The 27296-nt window shown below is 37.6% G+C and overlaps 1 protein-coding gene and 1 pseudogene across 2 annotated transcripts in view; both read right to left on the bottom strand.

Annotated features, from left to right (window-relative positions):
* SLX4IP (SLX4 interacting protein) overlaps positions 1–27296 on the bottom strand; it is a 210141-nt gene that overhangs the window by 128459 nt on the left and 54386 nt on the right. The window lies entirely within an intron of this gene.
* Positions 639–1245, bottom strand: LOC129070868 (60S ribosomal protein L27a-like; annotated as a pseudogene).

The following is a 27296-nucleotide window of genomic DNA, read 5'->3' as shown; positions in this document are numbered from 1 at the left end:
CATGTACCATTGTGCAGATAAAAACAGCTTTAAGAAGCAAGAAAGAGATCTTCCAGGTGACTTACAGCAAAATCAAAAAAGGCTTTATTGATCTTAAAATATGGACTTTAAAGGACTAACTAATATTCTTACATTTCAATTATAAAACAACAAAGTTTTCAAATTAAAAAAATGCCATTCAAGTACAGTAATCAGGCATGTGAACTGATGAGCTACGCTTATGTCATAAATTTTATTCAGGAGACATAATTTCCTTCCAAATACTTGAAAATATCAGTTTCCTAAGTCCTTAATTCATACACATTATAATTTTAAGTGTTTTGACTGGAGTTCATTTGGATCAAGGAGCCAAGACTATTTTAAATACACAAAAACAAAATAAAACTGGTAATTACTTTACTGGACTTGGTCCCTGTTTGGTTTTTTCTGCACTTCTGAAAGCAACTGCATCATTTTAAAGGCACACCTGTTTCACCAAGAACAATTCCTTTAAAAATGCTATAACTAAGAAATAAGTATAAATTCAATTTAATACAATACCTATCAACATTTGACTTTTCCCTCCAAAGAGATATTTGTGTGTGTGTGCGCGCGCGCGTGTGCGCACTTGTGATAATTTAATGAACTGCTCTCCATGTGGTTTCAGGCTACCAGCGCCCGGGCCCCACTAACACTCTTAATCTTCTCTTCAGCTCTTCTGCTGAAGAATTTGGCCTTCACAATGACAAGCTGCTTTGGGAGCTTTCCCTTCCTCAAAACTTTGTAGTAGCTGGATCACACCACATCAATGATAGGAGCAGCTCCAGTCTTGGTTTTGGCAGCATTTACCCATGTCTGCTCACTGACGCAGGTCTACAGTTTATCAAGGTTGACAGCGGGGCAGAAGCTCTAGTTGACTTCAAGTGGTAATGCCTCATACAAACTTTCCCAAAGTAACCTGGGTGATATTTGTCAAAGCTGATTCTGTGATGATGCAAGCCACCAGTATTACCTCGGCCTCCCGGGTGCTTCCTGTGTTGCCGATGCAGCCATGGCCATGGCTCACATGACCCAGAAGTTTCCGGGTCTTCCTCAATCTGGATGGCATGTTGGTGGACAAGATGCAAAAGCAAGATACAGTATTTTTAAAAATGTTTCAAGAGGGGCCAAACAGCCCACATTCCCATCTCCAATCAAAGTGCAAGGTCTTGGGACCACAGAGACCTGTGTTCCAATGCTGGTCTTGCTGCTAACTCCACTCACAATCGCTTAATCTGACTCACAGCAGTTGCACCATAGTGGTGGTATACTTCTCCCCAACCTAAACGCATTAAACTACAGAGAAAGGCACAAAGCTCCAGGTTAATACTCCCTCTGTTTCTATTGTCTCTTTTTACATTAAAAATTACTTTCAGAATATGCTCTTTGTTTCTGGGCTTATAAACTTCCAAAGGCTCAAAGCTGTTTCGAAGAATTTCTCTCAATGTGATGAAAGTTAACTTGACAGTGAAGAAATACATTTTTACCACATTAAGGCTCCCGTGTGGCCCATTAAAAGTGTTCAGGATTATTAGTACAGTTATTAAATGTTTAATGCATTATACAGAGGGTGATCTTTCCATGCTATGAAAACTTTAACTCTGGTATGCTCCAACCAGCATGCTCAAACATGAAAGCTAACTGTTTGCAGATTTTTGCACTTGGTGCCCTAACGTCAGTTAAAATGCGAAATACTGAGCCAAGAGCTTAACAGAAGAGAGAAAGAAGTTGGGGCAAGAGTCAGGCAAACAGGAAACATCCTCTCATTTGTCCTGATGCCAAAATGAACTTAGACAATTGTCCCGGGGCAACACTGAAAGTCTGGGAAAAAACACCAACTATAATACACCTCGAAGAATCCATGTTAAAAAGCTGGGGCCAAGAGGCATACCCACTGGCTCTCCACTCTCACTCCCACTCCTGGGAGTAGTTTTATTACCAAACCTACAGGCACCCTTCTTTGCACTTTTGTCTGAGTGAGTAGTTCCCAAAATGACTGTCCTCATTGTGGTTAGGGTCACTGTTCTGGAAACTATACAAAAAAATACCACCCAGAAATAATGAGTTGATGGGAATTATTTTTAAAGATTTCCTTTTGGCACAGGTTTATCTAAGAAAGGCAACTCCCTTTGAAAATTATATACAATCTGATGTTCTCTTTAAATCACTGAGCTAGAATGGGGGGGTCTAACTTATAAGAGTCCAGAACCTAGTGTGGGGCACTCTCTCTCCACTGTCCCAGGGAAACATACATCTTAATTCCCAGGCAGATGCTGCGCCAACATTTTACTCAGCTGCAGAGGAGTAATAACCAGTGAGAAGTAAAGCCAGGATTAGGATTCTCTTGTCATTCTCACCCTTCAACCTAGTTAGAAAAAGTCCTGAGTAGGCCACAGGCAGCACTCACGTAAAAACGAGGCCCCAAGCCCTCCACAAGTCCTATATCCCTCAAAGTCCAAAGATGCCCTTGGCCCACCTGGTATATTTCGCCCTCAAGTTCTTCCAATGCCTAGAGGCTTGTTCAAACCAGAAGGCCTAAGGATTTTGCACTTTTTTTACTCCAACTGAAAGGATTTTGCACTTTTTTTACTCCCACCAAACACTTGCTGACCTCTCTGATGTTCATACTTCAGATGAATAAGGTAGGAGGTGACGTTTGACCTTAAGTATGGAATATGGTTCCACCAAATCCCAATCTTGCCCTGCTTACATTGGAGTGATTTATTAGATTTAATTATTTCATACTTAAACATCCTCAGAATTTAGGTTCTAGGATCAGACAATTCAGGTTTGAATCCAAAACCAACCACAAGGTCTGTCCAGAAAAAGTCCAACCACTATTAACGTAACGGGAGTGGTTTGTGCACATCGGTGTAACCTTACAGCCAAGGAGAATGGACTGGAATGTACATGCATGAACAGTGACAATTTCACTGTACTAGTCAGAGGGGATGGTAGACACCATTGAGTGAGCATGTATACTGTATGGCCATCACATTCAAAATGACTGAGTGAGTAGAGCAACAAATCTGCTTCAAATTTTGGATTAAGCTTGAACATTTCCTCCTCCGAGAAAACTACTCACATGATCAAAAGGCCGCAGCTATGGGCAACTGGTGATTGGCAGCTTCATCACAACAATGTGCCTGCTCATGCATCATGTCTCATGCAGTTAACATCAAATCACTCAGGTGACTCAGCCCCCTTCACAGCCCAGATATGGTGCCCTGTAACTTCTGGCTTTTCCAAAAACTAAAATCACCTTTGAAAGGGAAGAGATTTCAGACCATCATTGACATTCTGGAAAATATTAAGGGGCAGCTCATGGCGCCTGGGAGTACTGTGTGAGGTCCTAAGGTGCCTATTTTGAAGGGGACTGAGGTGTCATTGTCCTATGTACAATATTTCTTGTATCTTCTTTAATAAATGTTTCTACTTTTCTTAGTACATGGCTGGATACTTTCTGGACAGACCTAGTATTTCCTGAGATAGTGTATATGAAGCCCTCAGAACAGTGCCCAGCACACAGACAGTAGTACAAAAAGGTGGGCTATGGATACTTCTCTGGGAGGTCTCTGTACTCTCCCTTCTGGTTTTTCCCTCCACTGCCTGGCCCTCTTCCTGGACTGGAACATGAGAGGAATTTTATGGAAAGATCACCTGATGCAGGAAGGTCCTGACTGTTGTAACAGAAAATAACTGATTGAACTAAAGATAAAAACCAGAGTTTCTATCTCATCTTAGTCTCAATAATGACCTTAAAGTGACGTAATACTAGGGTGGCAATATATTAATTTATTAACCAAGAGACTATTGCAACCAAAAGATGGTGCTATTAATAAACTTATGAAAAAGTAACTAGGACTGTCCTACTTAACACTCACCTGTAAACACTTTCTCACCCTTAAGGAAAACCCTTTAAATGGTTTAGGTTTCAAACCCAGCTGTTGTCTGTTTTTGGAAATAGTTTTACTAGAACATTACCATGCTCATTTGTTTACATATTGTCTATGTCTGCTTTTGTCAACAATGGCACAGTTAAGTTGATGTAACAGACTTGTATGGACTGCAAAGCCTAAAATAGTTAGTATCTGGCTCATTACAGAAAAAGTTCGCAAACTCCTATTCTAAGCTCAACTAATAGACACTGCCTTCCAAGCACACAGTCATCTGTGTGCTATTCTCTGACAAGAATAAAATAGCGCATGACTTCTCTTATGATAAACATAAATTGTTATGTGTAAATTCCATATTTAAAATGAAACTAAAATTTATAAAAAGTACAGCTTCCTCATATGCACCAGATTTTCAGAGGATTGTGTCAAACTAAAATGAATCCAAAGAAAGTAGGTATGCCTTAGTGTCACGTTTAAGAATATTACTGTATGTGGAATGGTCAAAGGAACACAATTATTTAATATGTAAGTAGAAAAAAAGATTTGGAGTTGGGAAGGACAGGACTGTGGCGTTGGGACACAGGAAGGGCTGTCACCTGAAGAGCTGGGGACAACATGATGTGGTGATTCATTGCTCTGCTCTTGAGTGTGGCCCCATAACTGGAGTCCTCATGTTCTCTGAGCTGCAGGTGTGAAACTGGAGTAATACCAGAACCTTCCTCACAGGAAGGTGTGAGCATCGAATGAGATGGAAAGTCCTCAGCTGCTGCTGCTGCTTTTACTAAATTAGCCACTTATATATATATTATTGGCATTGTTGAAGAGCTAGGAGACATCATTCTGTTGACAAAATTAAAATAACCAGGGGTATATTTTAGCTAGGCTGATTTCAGCACAACTTAAGAAAAAGTCTTATCACCTTCCTGCCTGCCTGGTAGCCCAATGAACACACGTTCTTATAACATGGACAACTCAAAATCCCTGACACTGCCCCCAGAGGTGACATGACCCTGTAACAGCGAGGATGCAGAGGGGACTACAGGAGAGTGATTAATTTGTACTGAACGATTTCAATGTTTCTTTCTCTGACTATATTTAAGAAAATTTTAGGTGTGCCTGAAAGATGAATACCTATCATCTTACTGATAGGGAAATATGACGCACCAGAGATTAAATGCATGTCAGCAGATTACTGCAAACTTTTTAAGGTTTAAAAGACCACCAGCAACTCAAAACAGAATAAGAAAACAAAAAGGAGAATAAGGAAACTTTCTGGCTCCATTTTGCCGGAAAAGTGAATGGAAGGACAAGAACACAGTATCAATGAATGCCACATACTGAAGGGTTTAACCCAGGAAGTGTCCCGGACCCATACAACAGACACAGTGGTTTTGGCCAGCAGGATCCTGCAGAGGCACACTGTGTCCAGGTCCAGCTAGGTCCACTCAACCTGGGCCTATAGTCAATTTGTCAGGTACCTGAGACTAGGCCCAGGTTCCCTCTCACCGCAGCCTGTCTTGTTGTTAGCAGACCTGAACATGCTCTGACCCACTGATCATGGCAGGTGAGAAGACAGCTGATTTTATAATGGGCCTGCGAACCCAGCTGCCTGTTATCCAGGTTGAAAAATAAGTATGGCCACAAGGAGAACAGACTCATGCACACCAATAGCAAGAACATTCACTTATTGGGCATGCAGAGTGGAATTAGAGCTTACACAATGACTGCATTCTAAATCCACCATGAATGACTGTATTAAAAATTACTTCTAAAAATATCTCAAACTCAAAAAGAAAGAAAACACAGTTTAGTACTGTCTGTATATATATCAATCTAATGTAGCCAGTTATTTTTCCCCTTCTAGCATTGGAACAAGTCACTTTCTTTGGTTAAGTATCAGGCAAAATAGCTGGCTTGCATTTAGGGGCCACGTGATAAGAAAAGTAATCCTAGACAGGGTGGCGCAAAAGTAGGTTTACAGTTGTTAGTATGGGGAACATAGTTTACTCTTGTATTACTATTTATTAATTCTTGTATTATTTCCCATACAAGCAACTAGAAACCTTCTTTTGCCCCACCTTGTATATCACTTTAGTGGCACGATACTCAGCCTGGTGTGGTGTATGGCATGAGTGTGGGCCACGCAGCTTCTCTCTGTTATGTCTGGGGAAGTTTACATATGGTTTCTTCCCTCATCGCCCTAACCAGAGCTGCTTTTGCCCTAAACAACCCCCTGACCCGCTACCCTATTACCATTACCATTATGTTGCTCTCTCCATCTCCTTCCCCTTTCTCCATCTTGCCCATAAGGCAGTAATGCCTCTGAAGTCAGACTGGGTTCAAATCATGACTCTAGCATTAATTTTCTGTGTCCTTGAGAAAATTAACTATCACCTTGAATTTCTCTAATAGGAAATTTGTAATATTTACCCCAAAGGATTACATCATGACAAAACTCTGATAGCAGCATCACACATTACAAACAGTGATAGCCAGCACAAAGTCGGTACACAGTCTCTCCCTTTATCAGTGACCAGCTCACATTTTGGCTATTTTTGTCTTTTAAAAAGGAAATAAAAAAAAATTTTTTTCTCCCACATCAGTTTTTCTCTTTCTCTCTCCCATCCCCGTCTCTAAAAATAAATAAATAAAATCTTCTAAAAATTCTTTAAATTTAACTTTAATATTTAATGGCTTAAAATGAACACATTTTAATTTGTAAAAATAATATATAGGTATTTTAGAAATTTTATAAAGTGCAGACAGGAAATAATAAAAAGAAAGCCCTCCAGAAAAAAATGGCATTTTGTTTTTTTAATTTTTTTAAATTAATTATTTTTTCAAATACATTTGCAGTAGGCTTAAAAATGACCAGTGACTTTGTCAATGCTCTTTGTTATTAACAAGTCTGTACACAAAATTTTAATGGCTGCATAATATTCAATTACATGGCAATGTCAAAATTTGTTCATCAACCCAACGCTGGACCAGCTGTTGCCAATTTTTTATTACTGTAAATAAGGCTGCCATGAACATCTTCCTGAATAAATCTTGTCCACACAGTGACTAGGTTCCAAACCACTTTTTCTAACCAGTAGAAAACCTAGTGTGCACTGAGGTGATATCCTAGCAAGCTTGGGAAATGAGGCAGAAAAGAGAGACCATCTACTTCACACTGCTGCCAAAGCTGTACCACTTACCAGCCACCGTGTTCAGATATATCACAGCAAAAAGGAGACCACCTTTGACCATGATGACCAAATGGTTCCACAGTGGGAACACTAATCAGTTAGCAACCACAGACTTAGTGATCGCGATCAAATCATTTTCCATTCAAGGCTTTGTTTTCTTCAGCTGTAAATCTAGAAGCTGAAGTGAGGTTATTTCAATATCCCCTACAACCTTTATAACTGAACAACTCAATTTAGACAAAAAGAATAAGCTTTAGAAACCCAGCGGTAACTTTCCTCAACAATTTTACAGTCAGATTTCTCTAATGCTGAATCACAACTTGAGGCCAACCATTGCGGCAGTTACTGAGAAGCCCTGGCCCCAAGCCCTCAGTCAGATCCTGTGGGACGAGTCTGAGGGAAGGAGAAATGAAGCCCTGGCTCGGCGTGGAAGGGAGAACATGAACCTACTGCGGAGAGTACTGAATGCTTACAGGCCTCACAGGGCAGCACTGCTTTTTTAGTGTTGTCTATTAGAAACCACATGTCCAAATGTGTTTGCTGGTCAGTATCAGGCTGTCAGGATGGGAAATCTAACAGACACCCTGAGTTAGGCGGTGAGGCCTACAGAGAACCCTCAGCTGAGAGCCACTCACTTGAGTCTTCTTTGGCCTTACCCGGAATTTACTTAATTTGATTTTCGGCTTTCCCAGGCCAAAGCAGATGGGAAACTTGTAGGTCAAGAATGAGAAGTGGAACTGAAGAAGAGTTAAAGGCAGGCTAACTGACAATGGCAACAAAGGAGAGCTGGTGGCTGACAGAGAATGAGGATTGCAAAAGAAAGCAAAAGCAGGCAGAAGAATAATTTTAGCAAAGCAGCCAGAGTTCATTTACTGCAGGAGCAAGCTGTTGGTGTCCTCTGGAAACATTAATGGATATAGCCACTGGTGTTCGAAAGAATGATCCTGGTTAACAGACATTATTGAAAAGGATGGGGAAATTTAAACTTGTAAGACATTTAGTTTAATTCCCATCAAAAGCGTTTCAAATAAAAAAAGGGGTAAGCTTTACTTATCTGTAAATGGAGTCACCCATGTTGAGCATTTTGTCTGATGAAAATATCACGAGGACAAACTGATTCAGGACAAAGTTAAAGTGTGCTTGCTGAGCAGGGCGGATGCTGCACAGCAGGGTCCGAGAGGGCAGACACTCCTGCTGGTTCCGACCTGCTACACAGCCCCTTAGAGAACACTGGCTCTCCTCTCTACTTCCCCCTTTCCCAAATGCAAACCAGAGACGGAGCATCTCCTATAACATTATTGGGCCAACTCACAACACAGTTACCTCTGGGGTGGGGAAAGCAAACGGCAATTGGTAATTAAAAAGAACTTTCACACACTCTTACATACACACAATAATGTTGCAAAGACTGGAAGAAAATATGCCAAAATGTTATGGGCTGTAAATTCTGGGTGTCTGGTATATAAGTGCTGTTATATTATTCTTGAGATTGTGAGTGTGTATTGTATGTATTTTCCAAACACTTCCAGAAACAAAAGATAGTAAGCTTCTGTTCCCCCAAGTGGAATGGCGCTAAATCATTTGTCTGCCTGTCCATCTATTGCAGTGATTTTCAACCTTTTTCATCTCACGGCATACAAAAACTAATTACTAAAATTCTATAGCACAATAAAAAATACATATTTTGCCAATCTGACAAAAAATAGGTATAATTTTGATTTACTCACATCAAACAGCTATGTTGTATTGGCTGTTATCATTTTTTTGTTTGACAATCTAAGGGAAAAAAGGTCAGTACCCCTCACTAACTAGTCAGGTACTGCATGTTTTAAAAATTCTTGTGGCACACTAGTTGAAAATTGCTCATATATTCAAATACTTCCTGCTGTGCTGTACCTAATATCAGCCAGGTGGGGGTCAGGCCACTAGCACACAGTGGTGACGTAGCAGATTAAGTCCTAGCCATTATAAAGCTTTCGGTACCTCCATGTGGTTTATGCCGCATTCTTCCATTCTTTGAAATCTTAGAAGATAGGTAGAAGGGAACGTTTCATCGCATTTTACATCTTGTTTCACTCAGAATAAAATCTGCACCCCTGGCCCTAGACCACAGGACCTTACACCTGGAAGGTCTCCTACCTCCATCCCTACCCACCTAAGCTTCTCCCCACATTCATGTGGCAGCGCAGTGGCCTGTGTCATGTCTTAGGCCCTTTGTCCTTGCCTGGAACACCCTTGCCTAACTCTCCCCATGACAGCCTCTTCAAATTCTTTGGGGTTCAATTCATATCTCCCAACCTCATCAAAAGGCCTTCCCTGCATCCTATGTCTAAAATACCAACACCCAACACTCTCTCACGCCACCAGACATGCTCTCATACTTATATATCCTTAGTAGGTGTCAACGTCCCCTATACTCTCCTCCCCATGCCCACGCCACTCCAGCCACACTTGCCTCCTTGCTCTTCTCCCACACACTGGTCTCCCACCGGCTTAGGACATTCTTCGCCCTGACACTGCGGAGCTGACTCCCTCTCTTGAAACCTTCTCAGGGAAGCTTTTCTGGATTGCAATTTAAAACTGCAGCTTGTCCTCTCCCCCGCCTCACCCCTCTGGATACCTTTTATCTTGTTTTACTTCTCTTTGTTGGATAGCACTTACCACCTACTAACACACTACATAATTTAAGTATTTGTTTTGTTCATTGCTTATTGCCTATCTCCTGAGCTAGAATGTAAGACGTGCAAGAAAATCAATGTTTGTTTTGTTCACTGATGTATCAGTAGAGCCCTCACTAAACATCCGATGTTGAACAAATCCATTTCAGAGCAATCACAAATACCATCTTTCTTGTGTACCTGATTACCCGTTAACTGTTTCCTCTGAGACAGCCAGAGAGCAAGAGCAATACCATGAGGCCACAGCCGTCTTGTTTAATCTGCATGCTCAGCATGTAAAAAAGAATCTTGACACATTTGAGGTGTTCAGTAAATATTTGAAACAAAAGAAGACACTGTTGGGCTGGGTCCAATGTTGAGTTTTCCTAAAAAAGGACTTCATGGCAAATATCAGCTCCCCATTTTCCTCTGATTTCCTGAAAGAATCTAAGCCATCTGAGAAGGAATCATTATTTTAACTAGCATAATCATGACACAGAAAAAAGTAATTATTTCACTTATTCCGTATCCCAAATTTGGAAGTCAACTTCAGACTGTAATTGCTGCCTAAATCCCAGTAGTAAACAAACCAGCTTTGCATTTTATATGTTACCATGAGGTTTCTCCAGGTTTGCTCTTTCCAGCCAAAGAAATGTTGACACAGTTGCACACCAAGTTTCAACATGCTGATCATGTTAAAATAGTGCACAAGAAATATTTTTCCACTTTATAAAAAGCCAGACTGTTTACATGCTTAAGTGGCCAGAGACTTTGCTATCTGTGTGTGGTCCTGAAGTTTCAATATCATAACCATGAACACGAAGTGGAGCAGCATGCAACAAACCAGTCGATGTAGTTCCACAGCCAAATTCGGAATCAAGATGTTACTAACCATCATAAATGGGCAGGATAAATTAGAAAGAACTAAGGCATAAATAGGCAGGTTAAAGGGGGGTGGGGGTAGGCAGGGCTTTAAAAATCTAATTTTAATAGGCTTTTAAAGAAAAAAATAATTTTATATGACTGGGTTATATTTATACATATATAACATAGCAAAACATATATTAAGACAAAAGAGAGAGAAAGACCATGAGTGAGGGGACAGAAATAGCTCACAAGGTTTCTACTCAAGATCACGTACAAATATGGTGAGCACAGTGTTAACTATAAGCCCAGAGTCAAGTGACAGAAAGATCTATGGAAAAGGGTCCCAAGCACAGCTCTTCATACAAACATTTGAGTGGTGAGAGGTGGTTCTTACGCTTTGCCTAGTAGCTTCACCCAGGGCTTGTGCAACCTACCAGGAGCACTCATGAGAGGGGCCCCAAGTTCACAGCCTGGCCAATGAGAAGACAAGCCCTGCCTCCTTTATCTTTTCCATTTTCCAAGTAGGACTAGCTTTGGTCTATAATAATTCAGTCTTTTTCCAAGCTAGAAATAGAATTTAAGCAGGGGCTCCACCCTGTGCAGACAAGATATAAGTGAAAAAAGACCTCACAGAAAGAAAAATTGTCTACATCTGATGAACTGAAGACATGTACTCATTCCCAGAGCTGAGGGTTTAAATGCTCAAGACGGTTTCTGGATTCTGGGCTGTCTGCATTTATCATTCCTCTAAGTCCCCAAGTGCTTCAGGTTAGTGAGGACTGCCGGTTCTCACATTTTTAATAACAGTTCACTTGAAGAAAGTTCTCAGTACACTGTGTCTAAACAAAAAAATAAATCATTTAATGTAAGCAGGTTCATGTTGCAACATGAAATGCCACTTCCCATTTGAATGTCAAATGAACAAACTGTTATTCTCAGTTGACTGAATAAGTAAAAGAATGGTACTTCATTACAATTTTTTTTCCTGGCATTATTTTTTTTCTTTCTACAATTTCTTTTACAGTCTTACACAGCTATAGGTCAGAATAGTTTCCCTGTTGCTATGACAATGGTGTAAATAAGTCAACTTTAAAATTCACTTTGGGGGTATGGAGCTGCCACATTTCCGACTACCTAAGCCAGGCTGGGTGTGTGTTGCACACTCTTCCCTGCAGACAGAGGATCGTGGCCACTTAATTGGCCTCCCTCTATTGCAGCCACCCCCTTTCAGGCCAGGAAAATCCCACATGCCTCTCAAAGGCCCCTCTCTAACTGCTGAGATTCCTACATACAGATCCCGTAATGGTCTTCTGCTGTTTAAGGGGAAGAAGGTAAGTCCCATGCTACACTTCTCCAAATGCAGAACTATGATTAGAAGAGCACGGTAGGCACGTGCATCCTTAACTCCACCAAGCATCTGCAGTGCCTCCCACTTGCTACACAATGCCTCAGAAAAATGATTACTATAAAGAGCCATAAGAGCACCCTTGGAGGGGCAGAAAGGACAAAGGGCCTGGGAGAGCTCTTGACAAGTGGCTCTTTACATGCAAGCAGCGCTTTCCCACATTTCTACCACTTCCACTGCTCTGCTATAGCCTTTCCAATCTACCACACTGGATATCCAGGAGCTCCCGCAAGGAACCAGCACTATCCCGGCAGGAAGATAGTTCTACCTGTATTTCAGGGAATTTTCCATTCACAGTCAATCTGTCCATTCTCCCAGGGCTTCCGGACCTCAAAAATAGTACACATGACTCATTTTACTAAATATCAGTCCAGGATCTGAAGATGAAAGACCCTAGTCTTCGGATAAGCCAATCATTAAAGACAAGAGTACTTAGAGAAGCTTGTTCCTGTCAAGAAGAGGTCAACTCTGCTCTCCATTCTTACAAAATTTGTAGACCTTCTCCCTCATAGTATGGTAAGTTGAACTGTCTCTCCAAAAGATATGCTGACGTCTTAATTTCTCATACCTACGAATGTGACCTTATTTGGAAATAAGGTCTTTGTAGATAAAAAATACAATATGACTGGTGTCCTTGGAAGAGAAAACACATACAGAGAAAGGTGGTTAGGTGATGATGGAGGAAAAGATTAAAATAATGTATCTACAAGCCAAGGAATGCTGATTGCCAGCAAATACCAGAAACTACAAGACATCAAGGAAAGAGCCAACCCTAGAGTCTTCAAAGAGAAAGCACAGTCCTGACGATACCTTGACTTGAGACTTCTAGCCCACAGAACAGAGAGACAAGAAATTGTTGTTTTAGGCCACCGAGTTTGTGGTATTTGGTTGTAGCAGCCTAGAAAACTAATACAAAGAACAGTCTCTATTTTGAGCTAAAAAAAAGAAGTTATGACATTTGTGAATGGAGGTGTCCTTCAGATGAAAGTAAAGCTGCTTGTGAAAGCATATGAAGATATATCAGATCCTCAAGTGGCACGGTGGCAGTAGGCTGGCCTAAACAGCACTTTTACAGAAAACATCATGTGTGGCTACTTTCTCAGGAGAGCAGCTCAGCACCAGGCAATGTCTGGCTCACACTTTCTAAGTTATTTCAATGGTTCATCCAACGCAGCCCTGCCTTCAGGCTACCTATACTTAAAATCCACACATTAGTTGCCTGCCAGCTATTAAGAAGACTCAGTAGCTACTCTACCCTGAGAAGGTCTGGAGGACAATAGATCAAAGACCAAGGAGCTCCCAAGAGGACTGCAATATATACAGCTTTGGGTCCCACCTAAACTTGGGCACACAGAAGGGCCCCAAACGGTAATGATCTGTTGTATCAATGCTGGCAGGGCATCTATTCTAGGCAGCTCAAGGCACTGTAACTAGAAGAACCAGAGTCAGTCACTAATGCCAAGGTCAAAGAGCAATTAAGGTAGTAGAAACCATCAAGTCCAAAGAGCTAAATGTACATTCTGAAGGACTACTAGTACACAATAGCACCAAATATTTACTGAGGCCTTACTATGTATCAGGCATTATTTTAGGCGTTGATGACACAGCAGTGAATAAACTAAGTAAAAACCCCTGCCCTCATTAAGTTTTCATTGTAATGGAACATGAAAAAAAAAATAAAAAAATACAATAATTAATCATTTATAATACAAGAATGAACTGTTTTGCATACTTATAACTGTAAACCTACTTTTGCCCCACCTTGTACAGAACATTAAATGACGGATTTGAGTAGCAGAGAAGGATGAAGCAGAGAAGAGGCTAGGAAATGCTGGGGATAGGGTGGTCAAGAAAGGCCTCAAAGAAAAGATGATATTCAAGGTGAGGGAATATGCTCTGCAGATATCTTTGGGAAGAGCATTCTAGGCAGCAGGAGTAACAAAAGCAACTTCGAAGAACAAGAAGGCTGGTGAGGTTGAAGCCCCATAGATGTGAGGGAGTGCATGCTTGTGCACAGCACAAACAGTCAGGTCACAGAGGGCTTGAGGACATGGGCTTTGACTCTAGGAGTGAAACGATCTGACAAGTGTTTAACAAGATCACTCTGGCAACTACATGGAGAACAGGAAGAATGAAGGCAAGGGCATAGGTAGGGAGACCAAGTGGGAGGCTCCTGCAGTTACTGAGACAATTTTGCTAGAACCAAAGATTATAAATCTTGGCCAATGTGATGCAGTTAGTTAACTCCCCTTCTGAGTATCTATCCTAAAAAAATAATAATAAACTGGTATCTAATTTATCTAATTTTCATTTATCTAATGAAAAATATGCCCATTCTTTGCTTAGTGAAACTACATACAAATCAAAGATCACATCTACATTTATTTAAGGAGATATGGCCTTGCTTATTCATCAGAATTCTCTAAGCATTTCATACCCATTACAAACTTATAGGCAGTCAAAATTTTCAAAAGCATAACATGTTCTAAAATAGCAAAATATTCAATTTTTTATAAGTTCTTGGTCTCTCAGATGGAAATGAGGGGAAATTAATACCTTAGGACAATAAACTTTTCTTCATGGTAACAACAGTTCTCATTCACCATCAGATCTTTTGTAAGACTGTTTGCCTGGATAAATAGAAGCAAGCATAAGCTGACATCTGGCACGACCACCATCTCTTTGTGGCCACATGAGTCATGAGTTCTTTGACAGGAGGAGGTCTCTGGCAGCCCTGCCTATAAGCCTCTAGAACCATGAGGAATGGCAACAGTGAAAAGGAGGTAAAACAACGAGTCTTCTGTGGAGAGAAGTATTTATCGATTAGCAGTTATGCCCCTGAAAGGGGGACACTTTCTGTGGTACATGAGCACTTCATCGTTAGAAATCCAGAGAGGGTCTACAAGCTCTTTGCCAACTATAGTCACCTTGTAACTCTTCAGTGAAGGTGGACTCAATTTATGGATGAGGATAACTCCTTTTTAAAACTCAAGTTCCTTCTACTTATTAGCATCTCTTTTGGAAGGATAGTAGACCATGGGAGGAGGGCAGAATAAGTTAAATTCAAATTTAAATAGAATCACTAGTGTGGTAGAAATTTTTCTCCAGTGACTAAGAGCACTGGTTCTGGAACTAGACAACTGGGAGAGAAAGACTGTTTCAGTGAGTGTGTTAGTCAGGGTTCTTCAGAGAAACAGAACCAATAGGATGTGTGTGTGTGCTTGTGGGGAGAGAGATTTATTTCAAGAAACTGGCTTACACGATTGTGGGGGCTGGCAAGTCTGAAATATGCAGGGCAGACCAGCAGTCTGGAGACCCTGGGAAGAGTTCATGTGGCAAGCCTGAGTCCAGAAGGCAGTCTGGGGGTGGAATTTCTTCTTCCTCAAAAGACCGCAGTCTTTTTTCTTAAGGCCTTCAAGTGACTGAATGCAGTCCACCCACATTATGGAGGGTAACCTACTTTACTCAAAGTCTATGGATTTAGATGTTAATCTCATCTAAAAAATACCTTCACAGCAACAACTAGGCTGGTGTCTGACCAGTCACTGGGTACTATGGCCTAGCCAAGCTGACACATACTATAAATCATCACACACAGTTTCTCATCTGAAAAAAGCGCAAAATGTGACCAGATGGCTGTAGGTCTGGTACATGAGATACTCATGGTGCACAAGGGTGGGCTCATATACATACATCCTAGCCACATTATCATTAGCACTGTCACTGCTACCACTAGTGTTTATGTAATAACTGTATAAAGCAAGTGCAATGTTTCACCTATTTTGGCCACCATCAATGCGAGTACATACTGTAAACTAGTATTTCATATGGGAACCTTCATGATTTATATATAGTACCCCTTCCCGCCCATTTCCACAGAAATACATTACAAGACCCCCCAGTGGATACCTGAAACCTGAAATCACAGTACCAAACCCTAGATATTCTGTTTTTTTCTTGTAAATACATACTTTTTCACTTACAGGTAGCATTTTATGGTTTCACTTTGACATATCCAAATTGCCAGGATCACTAATCTCCCGTTTTGGGACAACTGTTATGTAAAATAACGGTTATGTGAACACAAAAGCTGTGACACCGCAACACTTGATCTGATAACCCAGATGGCTACTAAGTGACTAACAGGCAAGGAGCACATACAGCACTGGAGATGCTGGACGAAGGGATGATTCACGTTCCAAGCAGGACCTTATGAGATTTCATCACAGTCCTCAGAAGGGCAAGCTATTTAAAATTTATAAATTGTTTATTTCAGAAATTTTTCATTTAATATGTTTGGACTACAGTTTTCAGTGGATAACTAAAACCACAGATCATGAAGCCATGGATAAAGGGGGGACTACTGTAGATATATTCACGTAAACCAAACCACCAACTGTTCTCATCAAACATCATCCGGCCAGTAGAGAAGGAAGTCCAGGCCAAATGAACTAGTGAAAAAACTGACTGATATGAGAGTGCTCTGATGTACTATCATCCCCTGGTAGACATGGCCTTAATCTGTGCTTACGTCACACATTTTGCATTTGATGCCTGGGTTTGCAATTATCTTTACCAAAAACATGACACCATAAAACAAAGTTGGCCACAAAAGAGAATCTCGAAATGAGTACCTAGTGCATGGGACAGGGCAAAGGATATAACAGTAGACTCTTGGACATCTCCATCTTTTTCTCATATATGTAAAAACAATATGTAGAATCTTGACTCAGAATATGATCAATGCAGGCCTTCTCCTATCCCCAGAGCTCAGACAATATCCCCAGAACTCAGATAGTAATGTCTAATAAAGGGGCAAGATTTTTAAATAATCATATGATCTCCTGACAAAGAGGTATGTATTTCTTAAATTAATCATCTCAGAATTGTACAATAACCCTGTTTTAACCATGGCTTTCTTTATTCATCTTGACATGTGCCATTTCCTGAAATTCAGTTATTGAGTTCATTTGTACCTTTGATAGCAATCATCATTTCTGTTAAGCTATATTAATTCTTGGAGAGCCACTTAAACTAGGTTATAGTTTATGATGAAAGTGCAGTATTTTTTATTGTTTTGATTTTTAAACATTAAAATATTTTAATATTTTGTATCTCAAACAGATTCTTATGATACCCTCTGTAAAAGGAAAATAATACCTTTGTTCTCACGTGCAATTACACCTTCTAGTATTTTCAGAGATACCAGAAAATTTCTCTTGTCCCTATGTGATATGGACCTGCTAAGCCTTGAATAACATGGGGATTAAGGGCACTGACCCCAACACAGTTGAAAATCCACACATAACTATTAATAGCCTACTAATGACCTGAAACTTTATCAATAAGATAAAACAGTTGATTAACACATATACTATATGTTATATGCATTATATGCCCTATTATTTCAATAAAGTAAGCTAGAGAAAAGAAAATATTAAGAGAATCATAAAGAAAAGAAACTAATTTATAGTATTTATTGAAAAAATCTGCATATAAGTGGACCCACACAACTCAAACCTGTGCTGTTCAAGAGGCAACTCTACTTTTAATATGTCTGAATAATTCCTGTGGCAGTAATACAAGTGAGAAGGTGAAGCACATTAACTTACACAGAAATTATCATATATACAACAGAAACTGTTTTCCATAAAGTAACCCATTAGTGAGTTCTGAAATCAGATTAGTGGTTTACACTCAATATTTTGTTTTACTGAAAATAATGAATGGTCTAGAATTGAATGATAAAGTATACTACATGTTTAAAAACATTTAAAAAATACAAAAGTTAAATATTGTTTGTGACATTTTTGTCTGAATGAATTTTGTTTGTATGAATGCATGTATACATACATGTTGTCTCTATTCCACTTCATTTATGCATTCATTGGTTGATTCTTGTATGTGCCCTGACTGCATATCAAACCTGCAACCTTGGCGTAGTGGGATGACACTCTAACCAAGTGACCTACTCGGCCAGGGCCATGCATGTTGTTTATGTATGTGTTTGAGTACTTAAAATCATGTAAAATGTATTTTTTACTGTAAGTAGAATCGAATTTTGAAGGGTGGACAAGTGTCTCCACTTAATTAAAAAGAGTAAATCTCAAAAATCCAAGCCACATATGATATAAAGAACCAAGGGAGAAAACTTGTATTAAACCCATAATATCTGTCATCAAAGAAATCAATAACATCACTAAATATATAAAAATTTATTCATATATATAGTTATGATTATAACGATTATACAAAAATACAAACTAAGGAGCAAAGATGTCTTAAAATCTAAAATATGTATTTCATTTCTAGCTGTAATCTCTTCAAGAAAAGCCTATTGTCCAATTATTTAAGTTCTTTTTTCCAAACTTAGGAGGAAAGAAACCAGTAAGAATTGTCATTTTTATAATCATTGTTGTAATCTATACATGGGTAGATGATATATGATCACAAAATAAATTTGTCGAAAGCAGGAACTGAAAAAGTTAGATGACTTTTTAAAAATAATTTTAATAGTCAATAATATTGTAATAATGATGCATGATGCCAGATGGGTATTAGATTTAATGGGGTGATCACTCCATAAGGTATATACATGTCTAATCACTATATTGTATACCTGAAACAATATAATATTATATGTCAAGTATACTTAAAAAATAAATTTAGCCCTGGCTGGTGTGGCTCAATGGACTGAGTGCCAGCCTGCAAAACGAAAGATTGGCGGTTCAATTCCCTGTCAGTGCACATGCCTGGGCTGTGGGCTAGATCTCCAGTCTGGGGTATGTGAGAGGCAATCAATTGATGTTTCTCTAACACATCAGTGTTCCTCTCCCTCTCCTTCTCCCTCCCTTCCCCTCTCTCTGAAAATAAACAAACCAAATCTTTAAAAGAAATTTTTTTAATTTAATATGGACATTTAAAAATGTGAATCCTGACAGGTAATCACTAGATTAGCAGGATGATCACAGTATATAAGGTATAAAAATGTCAAATCACTATACTGTACACAGGAAACTAATATAATAATGTATACCAACCATAGTTAGATTAAAAAGACAGTTACAAAACAGTATTATTGTATGACTCTAATTTTAATTTAAAAATATTTGTGAGATATTAATAAAGACAATAAGGTGTTACGAGTAATATATCTAATGAAGACTTAAGGGTTATTTTAATTTTCTTCCTTGACTTTTTTTAATATCCAAATTTTTTATAATACACATTTATAAATTTTGAAATTTAAAAATAAATAAATCTTTTTTTAAAAAATAAAGGAATAAAATGTGAATCCTGAGAATAAGGAACATAGTCACAATCACAATGGGGTGCAAGTTCCAACTGCCAAAAAGCAAAAGTTAAAAGTTCCAAAGAACCTCCAATAAAGACTGCACAGTAAATTCTAAATTTGTAGCCTACCTGTGGCAATGATCAATTTTTAAAAACCATCCACAAACTATTGCAATAATAAATAAAGCTAAGTTCGAAACTCAAGATAACAATGTCATGAGCCAGAAATGGATGTGAAATAAGCAAGGGGCAGGGTAAAAGGCATGGACCTTCTCCTGCAGAGGAAAGGAAGACAGAACCCCTAAGGCTGGATTGGATGGGTTGGGGAGGAACTACTCAGAAGAAAACTGCTAACAAATGACCTAGGGCACTAGCATGAAAGGAAGCTACTATCATAGAGAGACAGAACACTAACACAGTCTTGGCAGCTGAACAGAGGTGCCCATTGGCTCAGCTAATACATTAACATCTATTTCGCTGCAGGAGAGATGATCTTAAATTATATTGCCTATTTCATCAAACCTAAGATGCCATTTATTATAAGGTGTTATTATTATTTTACATACCACTAAGAAAAATATTGCCAACTAAAATTATGGTTTACCATGAATTATAGACATACTGCAATCTGAAAGATTTTAAAACATAAAACTAATGAAACATACTCTATGACTTAGTTCTAGACCACATGCTGGAGTTGAGAGAAGAGAAAGCTGGCTATCAGTGGAAAGAGGCAATTTTTTAGAAAATGTAAGATTAGGGGTAAGGATTTCATAGTGAGAACAGAGGGAAATTAAGCAACCAAGAAGAAGAAGCCATTGCTGCCACCTACACCAAATGAGCGTACAAATCAAAATTCCAAAATATATGAAGAATTCTAAAGTTAAGAAAAGTGAGCAACAAAATCAAAGAAAAATAATGAATTTTCTGCAAAAGTCTAGTAGACTGAAAAATATGTTTGACAGTTTAAGGAAATAAATAAAAGCACAGTTTTCATTAAAAATATTGAATTATAATAGAAAAAGAAACAAAAAAATACCAAAAGAACAAATTAGAACTCTCGGAAAATATTTTGAAAAATCTTTAGATAGCCAAAGTCTAGATTGAAGGACATTAACAACAAAAATAAAAACAGTAAACTAGTAGAGAGCACTGAGAAACTTCCCCAGAACACAGCAGAAAGAGAAACATACACACATATAAATGAGAGAAGACATATGTCATGGAAGATAATTTGAAAGGCTGTGACAAAGCTGGAATAAGCATTCGAGCAAAGGAAAATGGAGGGGATGGTGGACAAACAATATATGAAGAGAATATAGTGAAGAATGTTCCTAAACCAAGGAAATGATTCCTCAGATGAAAACACCTTTGGGTACAAAGCAAAAAATAAATCTACATGTAGACACACTGTAGTAACACCATGATAGGGATAAAAAAAAAATTGTAAAATTTAAAAGTTATCATAGTCTTAATAGATTTCTAATCAGTAGGCAATAAAAGAGTACCTTTAAAATGCTCACAGAAAAGCCACTGTTCACCTAAAATTTTATACCCATGTAGACTACCATCCAAGATTCACTGCAAAGTAAAAGCATTTCTGATATCAAATATCTAATACAATGTGTTATCCACAGACTCCCACAATCCCTTACTAAAAGGACCTTTAAAGGATGTCCATCAAATGAAGGAAAGGCATGGAGTACATGGTGCAATGAATCCAGAGACTAATTTTTAAAAATGAAACACACAGAGGCATACAAATTTAACTTCTGATTGAAAAAACTAAATATCAACAATCTATTTTGCATTTAAAAAACTGCAGAAGTTGTCCAATGTTTAATAAAATGTACTAAGTTGTGGTAAAATATGCAAAAAGGCTAGAAATGCTGAATAAATTTAGAATTAGTTTGAAATTTTTAGAATGAAATATGTGTCACAGTCATTGTGGATGGTCTGACCTCAAACCCATTCTCAATTTCTTTCCAGTTTCCTTCCAGTTGTGGGAGGCTCAGGGTGCAATTTTGGCCAAACTGGAAGTCCCTTGAGTGGTAATCCCCCAAAAGTTTTTGTTTCTCTGACAAAAAGGGGACTCTTCTGTGGGGCATACCTTTTCTTTGCCCATTTGCCCTTTCCTAGTCTTTTCCTGCCTGGTACATGTGATGCCTGGAAGTGCAGCAGCCAGCTTGCAGTCACGAAGCAGCAAGAATGAGGAAATGCCCATGAGTTAAGGATGATGGACCAGAAAGCTGGAAAGAGCCTGGGTCTCAGGTGGCAGGCAGGTCCACCTCCAGATTTTGTGCTGTGCAAGAAAAATAACAACTATTTGTTTGTGACTCTCTAATTGGATTTTCTGCTACTTACAGTTGGGTATTATTTTAAGTATACAATAAAAAGAATTATATGAATAAGCTCTACAAGAACAGAACTAACTATATATGTATTCCAAACCAGAAAAGTGACTTCAAAAGGGAAGGAAACATTAAAAGTTTTTATTACTTCAGCAAAAAGTAGGAAAGAGGAAGAGAAAAAAGAAAATAAATGGTAAGCAAAAAATATACTGTAGTTGAAATAAGTTCAGCTATACCAATATTTGCAATAAGTGTAACCAATGTAAAGGTATAGGTTATTACACTGAACAAAACCAAACAAATAAAAAAGAGCTATCTGCTGCTTACAAAAAAAGAAAAGATGCAAAAAAAAAAAAAAAGTAGGAAAAGCAAATGTTTGGCAAATTTTAATCAAAATAAAACCTGGTAAAAATACTATTACCAAATATTATCTAGAGAAAAACCATTAATATCACTAAATATGAATACCTGATGGTAAAAATTTAAAAAAAGAGAATGATAAAACAATCAGGAATTTATTTGTACTTAGCAGCATGATTTCAAAATACATGAAACATAAACTGACAAAATTATAAGGGGACAACGACAACTCCATAACAACAATAAGAGATACTAACAGAAGCTAAGGAATCAGACAGAATATCTGAGCAATAAAATTAATGAGCTTGATCCACGATTTAAACAGAATCTTGCATTTAATGCAGGATTTAATTGATAAATGCAGAATGCTGACTACTTTCAATTACACATGGAACATTTACAAAAACTGATCAACTGCCAGGTCAGAGAGGAAGTCTCAACAAATTTCCAATTGCTATCATTCAGACCACATCCTCTAACTATAACATAGGCAGTTAAGTTAGAAAATAAGTAACAGAAAATGTTCTTTAAAAGTATTTGTTTGAGAAATTTAAGATGCAATCCTAAAATAAATCAGAAATTAAGGAGGAAATAACCATGAAAAAAATATTTAAAAATTAATGATGAAAGTACTATATATAAAAGCATACAGCATGCATTTAAAGTGATGTGTAGATGTAATTTTCTTATATGAATTTTTTAGGAAGGAATCAAAGTAAATTCAATCTACTACAGTGTTGAAATAGGTGAAGGAGAAAATGGAAGAGAGTAGAAATTAAACAGAAAATGAAAAAGAGCAAATATTAATAGAACCAAACCCCAGTTCAGTTGAAAAACTACTTAAACTGTCAAACCTCTAGAACGATAAATTACATTGGACAAAAAAAAAAAAAAGACATAATCTTAAATACAGTAGAATTCTTTAAATAAAAAGGGAAAACTAACTTAATTCTGTGTCAATATATTTGAAACCATGGATGACACCCACATGCGGACAGTTTCACAACAGAAGTTCACCAAGTCTTCAAGAAACAGATAATCCCAATCTTATGTAAACTATTATAAAATATTTAAAAAGAGGTGATCTACTCAACTCATTTAGTGAGATCAGAAACAAAGACAGTCCAAAAAAGAAAATTAAAGATCAATCTCTGTTACTACAGTAGTTTCAATGATTCTAAATTATAATACAGTACTGGCAAATCAGAGCACAGTTCATCCCAGGAATAACAAGGAGAATATCAGAATATCTACTAATATAACATACTATATTAAAAGATTAAAGAAAAATATAATCAGTTCAATAAATGCTCTTTAAAACTCTTCAATATATTTCCTACCCTGAAGTAAATTATTCAAACCTAGAAACTATAAAGTAAAATATTAACAATATGACTATATTAAACTTGTTGAATAAGCCTTATTTTCCCCATTGATTTGAAAATTCAATTGAACCATATATTACATTGTTAGACAGATATATACATTTGTTTCTAAAATACTCATTTTATTTCATTGATCTACTTGGTTATTTCTGTGCTGGTGTCATGTTGTTTTAATTGCTAAGACTTTATAATGGACTTAATTTTTTAATATTTTATAATGGACTTTGACATTTAAAAAATAAATAAATAAAATCTGCATTAAAAAAAAAGAAAGAAGGAATTCCTACCTTTTGCGACAACATGGATGAAGTGGAGAATATGATGCTAAGTGAAATAAGCCAGTCGGTGAAAGAAAAATACTCTATGATCTCACCTATAAGTGGAATCTATCCAACAAAATACTCTAACAAACAAAATAAACCACAGGCATGGAAACTTGGAGCAGACTGAAAAAGACCAGAGGGGATGGGGAAGGAGGACAATGGTGGAAAGAAGGGGAAGGGACTAAACAAAGAACATGTATAAATGACCCATGGACACGGACAACAGAGTGGGAATTGACTGTGGGAGTGGGGGTCCGGGTGGGATACGCGGAGGAGAACAAAGGGGAAAAAATTGAGACAACTGTAATAGAATAAACATGATTAAAAATTAAAAAAAGAAAAAGAAAAAAATCGATATAATTGAATACTCATTCATGACATAACACGGTCATAAACCAGACCAGTAGAAAACTTTTTTGATCTGAAAAGTGGTAACTAAGCCTAAAGCAAAGACTAGTCTTAATAGTGAGACCTTAAAATTCTTTCCCTTAAAGTCAGGCACACGACAAGCATACACTAAATCTTCTTCTCATCATTGTACCAGAGGCTCTACCCAGCTCAATGATTCGAAAACTAGAAAACACATATATAAAAATTGAAGACAAGAGACAAAAATGACCTAATTTGTGATGAGTATTTAAATTTTAAAAATTAAGAAAATCTTAGAGACACTATTAAAATATGAAACTATTTTAAACAAACTATTAAAGCTATTAAAAGAAGATAGTTCAAGAAGGTCAGGGGTTTCAACATCAATCTATAAATATAAATAATTCTCCTAGGCCCTGTGATAACCTATTTCAAAACATAATAGAATAAAAGGTCCTATTTACAGTTAAAAAACAAAATGCCTAGAAATAAACCTAATAAAAGATCTTGCTTAAGGCTTTTATGGACTTCAAAGATTAAGACTCAGAATCATAAAGATAACAAAGCTCTCCATTTGATTTCCACCTTACTACTACTTGAATCAAAATCTCAATTTGTTAAGGAAGATCAAAGACCTCAGAGTAGCCAAGACAATTGTGAAAATGATGAAAATGGCAGAACTTTTTCTGTTGCAGGAAAGGCTTATGTTACAGTAACTAAAACAGTTGCCATCGGCACAGGAAGAGGTGAAAATGAAGATAATAATATATCAAAAATACATCAATGTATTATCTAGAATCATAATACAGAACAAAAGAGGATTACAGATCAGTGAAGAAAGAAAAAGTTGCCTTGGGACAACTGGTTATCCACTTGGAATTAAATAAAAGTAAATAACCTACTTGATGTCATATGCAAAACTAAATACCAGGTAGATTCGAGACCTAAATATGAAAATCAAAATCCTAAAATTTTCAAAGAATACACGGGTTACACTTTAGTTGGAAAAACATATATTTTAAATCAAGCCAAAAATCTGCATGAGCTATAAAACAAAAGACTGATAAATCTGACTACAGTAGAATTAAAAACTTCTCAACAAAAGACACAAGAAACAAAAAGACAAGTCACATTAGTATTTGTAACAGATACAAATGACAAAAGATCAGTACATAGGATAAAGGTTGTATCAAAAAATAAATGCAAACCATACTGTGGAAAAATAAGTCAAGGATGTGTGAACAAACTATAAGATAGCATTTCACACCCCATAGATTGGTAACAGTAAAATTTCTTGTAATACCAAGAATTCCAAGGATGTGAAGACGAAAAAGTTCTTATACATTGCTGGGGGAGGGAAAACTGGCACTTTGGGTGGAGAGCAATTCCCAGTGTCCAGTGAAAAATAAGCAGCAGTGCTGTGCAGGCCAGCATTTCAGATCCCGGACACATTTCCCAGAGCAACCAGCACCTGTGTACAAGCTACTCCCCCCGCAAAAAGGAAACAAGAATATTCATTGTAAATTGTTGGACACTGCACAAAATTAGGAAGAACTTAAATGTTCAACAGAGACATAGATAAATAAACGGCATATAGTTACAAAAGAGAAACCTATAGAACAGATCCATTACTAGAGCTACATGTCCCATTATGGCTATATCACCAACATAACAATGAATGGTGAAAGCAATCTGTGTGATACTGTGCACAGCAGGGTGCCATTTATATTTTAAAGCGTGAAATCAATACTGTGTGTTGTTTATAGACACATTCGATTGAAGAAAAGGCATGAAAACGTACAGAGAAATAATACCAATCAGGAAAATTATTATTTCTGGGGTTGGGGAAGAGTTATAGATTGAGAAGAGGTAAACAGATTCAAATGTGTCTATAATTTTTTTTGACCTGATGATACTGGCACTGGACCAGCTATTATGTTCGGTAATGAGTTCATGAATTTTTGTCGAATTAGTGCTTCAAAGTTTACCTACATATTACATATATTCTTTTGTATATATCAAATTATTATATAATACAAAAGTTTAAAGATTTAATAGAAGAAACTGCCTCTGAAATTAAGAAAGAAATCTTCATATTGAAAAATACATCATGTTTTGGGGGAAACTGATATAGAATAATTGCTTAACAGAGGTTGAGGTTAGAGAACTTGAGTATTCTTTAGCAACACACACAGAAAAATTCAGCTGCAAGGGGGGAACTCTGATTTAAAGTCTCACCACACTCGGTTAATGGCGAAGACAATGGAACAAAGTCCAAAAGCGCTGAGGGAAAGATACTTAAACCCAAGAACATTACACCCATTTAAGTTGCTGGTGCAGAATATACACAGCAAGGAGGCATATGTAAAAAAGGAAAAACTAAAACCCTTAGGGAAGATAGTATCCAGGAGGCCTTCTTAAAAATTATTCTGCATGAATAACTCCAGCCCACTGAGAGGTAAACAGAGAAGGAGTAGTAAAAGGTGAAGGGACTAGTGCTAAACATGAAACCCATTTGTTAACCAAACAATGCTATGATTACAGTGGATACACACTTACGATCTTAGCTGCATAAAATTATAATATTAAAAGTAGAGCAGTTGAGGGAGAAATAAGAAAAAAATGTAAAAGTATTAATTCTTTCATTTTCTTAAAGAAGTTGATAGATAATCATCTATGTTTGGCAAAATGTTATAAAATGTTTATATTGGAGAATGAGTATAAAGGTGTTCCTTATGTCACTATGCATTTTAGTATTTCAAATATAAATAAATTGCTTTTAAAAATTCATTAAATCTACAAATAACTAAAACAATCGGATTATCAAGTGCCAAATCCATAAGAATCGGCTATTTTAAAACGTGAACCCATTGCCCTGGCCAGTGTGGCTCAGTTGGTTGCAGTGCTGTCCCATAACCAAGATACCAAAATGTAGCCAGTTTGGTGCAGGTCTGGGCACATACCTAGGCTGGGGGTTCCATACCCAGTCCAGCTGCCTACAAGGTCTGCCTTCTCCATTCCCCGTTTCTCCCAGTCTGGGCCCAGTACGATAGCCCAGGATGGGCATTCCTGCAGGCAACCAATCGATGTTTCTCTCCCTTCGTTAACTCTAAAGCAGTGAAGGATTAAAAGAAAAAAAAGAAAAGAAAAAAGAAAGTGGAGCCAAGTGACAGCAATGTGA

The sequence above is a fragment of the Pteronotus mesoamericanus genome, unplaced genomic scaffold (genome assembly GCF_021234165.1).
Source record: "Pteronotus mesoamericanus isolate MK-2021 breed Mesoamerican mustached bat unplaced genomic scaffold, CSHL_Meso_final contig_25, whole genome shotgun sequence".
Taxonomy (NCBI): Eukaryota; Metazoa; Chordata; class Mammalia; order Chiroptera; family Mormoopidae; genus Pteronotus; species Pteronotus mesoamericanus.
The sequence above is the reverse complement of the archived record's forward strand: the minus strand, read 5'-3'. Positions and strand labels throughout refer to the sequence as shown.